General features: G+C 30.7%; 1 protein-coding gene across 1 annotated transcript in view; it reads left to right on the plus strand.

Annotated features, from left to right (window-relative positions):
• Positions 1-380: 380 nt before the first annotated feature.
• Positions 381-7966, plus strand: part of LOC108971774 (potassium voltage-gated channel subfamily H member 8-like) — a gene marked incomplete at its 3' end in the record, with an annotated part of 145950 nt that continues 138364 nt past the window's right edge. Inside the window, exon 1 of the mRNA XM_018938046.1 lies at positions 381-493. The remainder of the gene's footprint in view (positions 494-7966) is intronic.

Consider the following 7966-nt stretch of genomic DNA (forward strand, 5'->3'; position numbering starts at 1 on the left):
TAGGAAAATGTGTAGGAAAGTGTAGAAGAGAATGACAAAAGCCGAGTGTTAAGCGGAAAAGGCGCGCATTTTGTTATTAGCTGACAGGAAGAGCAGCCAACAAAAAATCTACAAGCAACTAAAAATACAACAACAAATATTACAGTCAAAAAAGATAAAAGAACAATAGCGACAAAGCTCCTGCTGACATGCGCCGCTACTTCAGCAAGCAGTGTCAAACGTGCAACAACAAAAGAGAAAAAATTGAACCAAAAAAAATAAAATAAAATAAGAAATGAAGAGCTAATAAAAAGCACAAGAAAAGTAAACAAAAAACACAAAGCAAAGTAAATAAGAATCAGAAAGAACAGCATATAAAGAAATAAAATTACATAATAATAAAATAAATTTTCACGGAGCTTATCTAAGCGTCAGTGTTACATCTGTTGCATAACAGCTTGACGTCGGGCAGCGTGTGAGTCCAGCTTCCTACAACGCTCACGCTGGTAAGAAGGTAAGTGTGTCCTCATTTATATAAGTTTGCTATTAAGACTTTCTTATCTGCCTGTCGTTACATCAATTTATTCGTGGCGCCCCCACATATCCCGCTTGATTTGTGCGGCTGCTCGTGCACAATCGAGTGCGCTTCACAAATCATCCGCAGCTACTTCTATATGTAAATGAGTTTGTTGCCGTTAATATTTAAATCACATGAATACTTTTTTCTCTGAATTGTTGCTATTTTCGTTTCGTCTCTGTTTACTTGTACTTGTACTTGTGCCCGTGACTTGTTTGTGTTCACAGGAAAYTTGTGCTTTTGTAATCATTACATGTGCTTCGCAGTCAGGTAGTTGAGACAAGGGTATGAGAGTGAAAATGTAAGAAATGTCAAACAAATGTTCTCGTTACCAAAAATGAGGYATTTGATGTATATACAGGTAGGGAYCTCAGCTCAACTCGGCGTTGTTTTAACTATAGATTCAGGTAAAGCATTGATACATTTTATACACAAAACATTACCCAAAATACGTTGAGTCGATTCATGAGCGATGTTGAGATCATCTGCTATTACTCTGATGTCAACCTGATGATTTTCAGTTACAGCTTCTTTCACTTATTCGGTGTGATCGTCATTAATAGAGGAGAATGGACTACTCGGTTGAGGCAAGTTTTTGATGATATGCTTTGTCTCATTCGAGTACTTTATCAGGTATACACTTTAGTAATTTGAAAACACAAAATGTCAAGCAAACACTCTCTTAATTTTTTTTACACGGTAAATATCGGCAGACTAACTTTTTGCGTATAAAAACTATTTGACTTTTGGAGATTAAACTTCATACGGAAATAAYAAATTTTTAGTATATACCAAACAAGGAAACATTTCTTATCGATTAGGTTTGCGCRGCCAATTTAGATRGATCAGTCCGGTTCAAATTTGATCAGACGTCGGAGCACATTAAAATCAATTATCAGTCATAAATTCGTATTTTAGTTCCAAATTTCTATGTCTGATASTAGAAAACGTCGTGGTGAAATTAGTTTTCCTTGTATTTCGTTTTTGAATTTTTGAAAACTTGTTTTCGTGATCTGAATACCAAACCAAAGTTCATAGAATTCGAAAAGCGCTTACTAAATTGTTTTTCGTTTGGTAATATTTACAAATTTAAAAAATTTTCAAATTATATTTTCGAACAAATATTTTTTTACTGCGTTGATTGATAAAAGATTTCCTTCGAAAGAAAAAATTTTCAATATTTATTGCAACGATCGTTAAGTCTCCATATTCTCAGTAAATTCTATTGCTTTCATTATTATCGTGTTTGCAAAATTAGATCTGACATTTTGAAACGTTGAAACCTAACCTTACATAATTGTTGGATAGTAATAAGCGATCTCAAAAACCTTTCAAAATATTTTGATTATTTCAGTGCTTTTGTTCATCGAACTTGATCCAATGTTTCGAATTTTTGTAGGCCAATTTAAGCACAGAAAATAAAAAAGGCTTTGTCAAAAAGTTTTTCGAGTCAATATCAGCTCATTGTACGAATGACCAAATTTTACTGGGAACCGCTTATTTTTGTTRTCAGCAAATCGATATATAAATGAAACTACCGATAATCAATGACATACACATAGCATAAATATTTCAGTGGCTTTTTTACGAAATTTACTTCAGCATCTTATTTAATAGTCTTATTATCTTAAAAATAATGTTTCCGTGAAATTCTCAAACAATTTATATATGTATACGTAATATGTATATATGCATATATATATGCGGTTATAAGTTTACTAGGTATTACATTTATAATTAAAGTGAAAGGGTCAACTTTATTAGTTCCAACGAACTGATTAAATTTTCAAACATTTTTACGTAATACTAAAATAATTACGTGCAAAGTGAATTTGAATGCTCCCTCGGGACAAAAGTATTTAGCTGTCGGCCACAACTCGTGCCACCAGTTTATACTGCATCCGTAAGAGTTGAGACCAGCCGCCGCTAAATGAAGTGTAAAATTGAATAATTCCATAATTTAGCATGTCAGCAGTTTGTATGACATGAGAACAACAATAACAAGAACAAGGGAGTAAAGTAACACAGGTGTAATTGAGYGCTTCGAAATGCTTGAGTGGAACGTGTAGATTACGGCAAACTCGTGTAATTAAATAATAATTAAGGCGATGATGTTTAAGGCGAGCTGAAATGACAAAAGAGAGAAAAATTAGTGAATAGCGMAATGGGTGAGGAGAGAAATGTGATAGCGAAGGTTGGAAAAATATATGAAAAACAGTGCTTCATTGTACCTAAACTGAGTTTTGGTGTAATTCCACATTTTTAAAGGACAATTAGGCATTACAGAATAACATATAAAAATCAATATATATAATATAAATAATCAACATGATGAGCTTAGTCGATGATATTCAGCTGTCTGTTTATATATAATATCTGCGAATTAGTGCTTCAGTTTTGGAGATATCAAGCTAAAAATTTGCATCTGTTATTTTCTCCTCAAGAAGCAACACATTTGTTGGAATAGCTAATATCGGAGCCCTATAGCATATAGCAGCTATACAAACTGATCAAACAAGCCAAGTTTTTGTATGGACATCTTTTTAATTTTTAATTGATGAGATATCTACATGAAATTTCGCCAAGTATGCAATATRTGAAAAACTTGTTCAGATCGTACAACTATAGCATATAGCTGCCATACAAACTGGTCGATCAGAATCGAGTGCTTGTATGGAAGCATTTTTTATTTCACAAGATRTYTTCGCTATATTTGGCAAAAATGATTGCTAAAGACCACACCGCAATCTGCGAAAATATTGCTCATTTCGGACAACTAAAGCGTATAGCTGCCATACAAATTGAGCGATCAAGAAAACAATCTTTGTATACCCTTCATTGTTATAAAAAATGCAAATGTGAAGAGTATTATAGCTGTGGCCCAACTAAAATTAACGTTTTATGCTTATTAATACCGTGTATATCATATACAAGTCATTAATATTTTTATTTTTAAATTTATTTTTAGGTTAGCAGTTAAAATTATATAAAAAGTGTTGGTTTTGTGCTCATATAATTTTTTTATACAAAGTTCACCGTTACCTCAAAATATAAGAAACCAGCTRAATAGAAGCCCTTGTATGTTATATTCATATCTGTCGTCCACCCGGGCGTATGAGTGATTTAATATCGTTGATTGCGCGTTCCCATAATAAATTATGTGCATATTAAAATACAAAGATAAAAAAAATTAATTTGAACATTTTTCACATTCCAATCATGAATTGAACAAAAACATTGTTTTTGCTTCACTTTCACTAATGTACTTTTTATCAACCTTTTTTACGATCTGTTGTTAAATTCTTATAAAAAATTTATGCACTAAAACTGTTAGCACAAAGCTTAATAAAAAACGAAATATGCATATTAGACGATGAATAATAAAAGCTGAAAGATAACAAGCGCATGCCGCTCATTTTCACGCTAATCAATGATTCATTGAAAGAGACTGACTTCGGACATTTAGCTTTGAGGCTCGTGGAAACAAAAAATTTGATTATTTGGAAATAAAAYTTATTTATGCGTGGCAAAATGTTAACATCAAATTGTTAATTAAATTCAAAAATATGTGGCGTGTGAAAAGCTTTTATGAATTTTGTATCGAAAATAAWTTATTTATTTTTAGCTAGATGTGTGTACATTAAGGTGGCTCTATAAAATCGAAACCAATTTTTTAGAATCGTGTCTTACACAATTGCATAACTTTTACTGTTATTGAAGATTTTGCTTGTGTTATTTTATTTTGAAAGAATCTATGTTACAAGTCAGTATAACGATTTTGGTTTTAATGAAAACTGTTATGTATACCGAAAATAATTTGCGTTGTTTTTAACTTTGTTCCTCTCTAAAAATACCATTTGAGTGCTCAAATCGAATTTAAGGATAATTTAAGAGTACACTTATATACATATTATACAATATAAAAGAGCACTTGAATTGATTCCTAAAAATTTTTACTCTTATCAATATCGTTATCGATAACTTTACTTCGATAATTGATCAATTTATATCGATAATTTCTACTTTTAGTTGGATAGTTTATATTTTATAATCAACAAATGATACATTTATATCGACAAMATATACTTCTAAATCGATAATTGTTACTTTTAAGCTGATTTTTCATCAATRTTATGTAAAATCAATTTGATTGTACTATGTGATTACAGATTTGGAGATTAAGGGTCAAGTTTAGATCCCAGCTATTCGTGTTATAGATTTTAAATAATTAATCAAGAAATTAAAAGTGATAACCGATATATTTAAATCGATAATTCATAATTTTAAATCGTTAACTTATTCGATAATCGTTCAACTTATATGGATAATTGCATTGAATTTCTTATATTTTTTAATCCACAATTGCGGAATTTGAATCGATAATTGATAGTTTTAAACCGATTTTTCATAAATGTTATGTAAAATGAATCTGATTGTCTCTGATTGGAGATTAAGGGTCAAGATTAAATCCCACATATTCATGTATTACATTTTAAACAGTTAATCGAGAAATTAAAATCGATAACCGTTAAATTTAAATCGATAGCTTGTTGTTAGCAGGTATAAATCATTCTAAAAGCAGGTATTTTTCATAAATCATAATTAAAAGCTCAAAGCGTACGAAAAAAGCTAGTGAAACGTAGCGCAGCATTACGGAAATTCATTAACGGCGAGAAAATGAAATTAAAAAAGTGTGCAAAATTAATTAATAAAAGTTTATATATGAGAACTGAAAAATTAACAACAACAAAGTGTGAAAAACAAGAAAACAGAAAATTAAAAGGCGCAAAGAAAAGCAATTAAATTTTATTGCGATTTTCACCGGCWGCTAACAGTTAATTGTCATTAATTTAGATTCCCGAACATGCGTGGGAATCCACTGACTAGTGCGCGAAGAAACGTGGAAGAATTATTAAAAAACTGAACTAAGAACTCTTGATTGGTTGGGAGTTGTAAATACTATATGCAACTTGGTTGAGGTTAGTTAGAGGCAGAATATGTACCTGTCAGTACAAACGTGTGTGTGGGTTAAGGCTTGTGGGTGGMGCTTGCACCTGCAATGTAGAGTTTCCATAAGTTCTAATTATTTTTAATGTGTTTTCATTTTCCAATTAGAGCGTGCTCTGTTTTGCCATTAGTTTTTCATTATTGAGGGAATGCATTTCGGTTGGGGTTAACCATTCTGCTGAAGAATTGTAACTAATGAAATTGAAGTTATAAAATAGATATTAAAGCAGCAAATGGAAGGTTGCCACATGTTACCAATTAAGTAACTGTTAAAGAAGTAATATTTATTAAAATTGAACGATAGGTGTGATGATCTACAAAATTATTTTTTATTACACAAATTATATTTTTTAGAGTAGCCACTTAATTTTTCAAAATTATTTAAAAAAAAAGTCAAAGTTGACAATGTGTAAGAAAAAACTTTTAATGCTATCCTGGGTAAGGGTTTGAGTAAAAATTTGTAAAGTGATGAAAGACTTAATGGCATCTATATGAATGTATTAGAAATAATTTCAATGTTATTCAGAGTAAAGGTTTGAGAAAAAATATCGACAGTGTTTTCATACTTAATATTATCTATATGAGAATCTCATAAATTATTTTTGGTTGCAAAAATTATGTTTTAGGGAGTTGCCACATAATTTTAAAATATTAGCAAAGAATTCAAAGTTGGCAATGTATAAGAAGAAACTGTCAGTGCTATTCAGTTCAAAGATTTGAATAAATAATTAAACAGTGTTGCCACATTTAATAAATTTCGAATATATTTTTTTGTTACTGCTACTTGCATTGATTAAGAAATAACATGAAATTTACTAGAATTGGACAAAATGGTTTAAATAAAATGTGTGTAAAAATATCTATAGTGTTGCCAGACTTACAAAATTGGAAATGCATATATTTGAAATAATTAAAACACTATAATTAACACAATTTGAAGTTTAAATTACTTTTGGTATATGTCGGTAGTATTAAAATGAAATGCCTCAATTTGAAGCTGCCACCTCTTTTTAAATACATATCTTTTTTATATTGCCAATTACATTAATTAAGAAATAATTTGAAATTTACTAAAATTTGACAATATGGTAATATTTTGGTTAAAAAGAGTATGTAAGTTTTTGCCAATAACAAGTATGATTTATGGAGTTGCCACCTAAATTGTCTAAATTATTAAAAAGTTGGCAAAGTGTCTGAAGAAACTTTGTATGTTACCAAAACCTAAATTTTTAGTACAAAGTTCAACAGTGTTGCCACACTTAATAAATTAAAGTAGCTAAAGTATTAAAATTTAGCAGCATTGTGAATTGAAATGATTATGATTTAAATATTTGAAGTCATAAAATGTGGCCAGATAAAGTTGCCACCTGATTTGAAATATTTAAATTTTTTTAAAGTTAATTTTTCTGATATTTATACCTATTTTTGGCAAATAATTTTGCTTCCTTGCGCCTTAATATTTTTTCACATTCTATTTCTATTTCCTGCTCACGCACATTGCTCTCGATACTTTTCTCCAAAATTGATTATTTTGTTCCAATTTCATCGCTACGTGCTTTGCCGCTATCTTCGTGTAATTTAATTACCATTCGGCTGCTTATCGGAAATGCCAAAAGTTTAACGGATTTTCACTGTCAATTTTTARGAGATTTTTAGTCGTAAATTTCCGCTGAAATGCCAATAAAACTTCAACTTTGACATTAACATACTTTTCCCTTTTTTGTTACCCACATACGTAAATATATATATTATATGCATGCAAATATGTGTATGCAATCGTAAAACGTACCTAGTAACTTTGCTATGATTTCGTTGTACTTGTTACTGTTACTGTTTTACGACTGATTTTACGGCTGCGAAATTCTGYTGAAGTAGCACACTTTTACAGACAGCTAATGGCGAACTTAGYAAGCATTTTATTAGATGTCTATATGTGTGTTAAAATGGTGTAAATCATAGGAGTCCGAATATAGATTTTGCTACACTTTCTTGGGCCAAATTTACATGTTTGGTATATATGTATGAGCGTTTCACTTAAAGAGTTGKGCCAGGAAGTCGACAAACGTTTTGAATATGTGACATTCAGCTACTTTTACATACAAACATACTATGTATATACATATGTATGTACATGCGTTGATATTACCTTGAACTTGCATTCCTGGCTTTCATAAATATGCCTCATTCTTTTATTACTTATATCCTTARCATGCCTTGAACTGAAGTGCAATCCTTTCAAGTTCCTTTTTCTTACTTTTTCCACCTTTCATCCATTCGTACATAGCATGTAATCCTTCTTCGCCTCCAGCTGTTTTCAATTTATTCAATTTCCTAGAGACAGTAGTCACAGATGAAAATCACTTGTCTGTCAGAGATGACAACAACCCACCTGTGGCTTAAGCA

Source organism: Bactrocera latifrons, unplaced genomic scaffold, assembly GCF_001853355.1.
Source record: "Bactrocera latifrons isolate USDA-ARS-PBARC rearing strain unplaced genomic scaffold, ASM185335v1 scaffold_36, whole genome shotgun sequence".
Classification (NCBI taxonomy): domain Eukaryota; kingdom Metazoa; phylum Arthropoda; class Insecta; order Diptera; family Tephritidae; genus Bactrocera; species Bactrocera latifrons.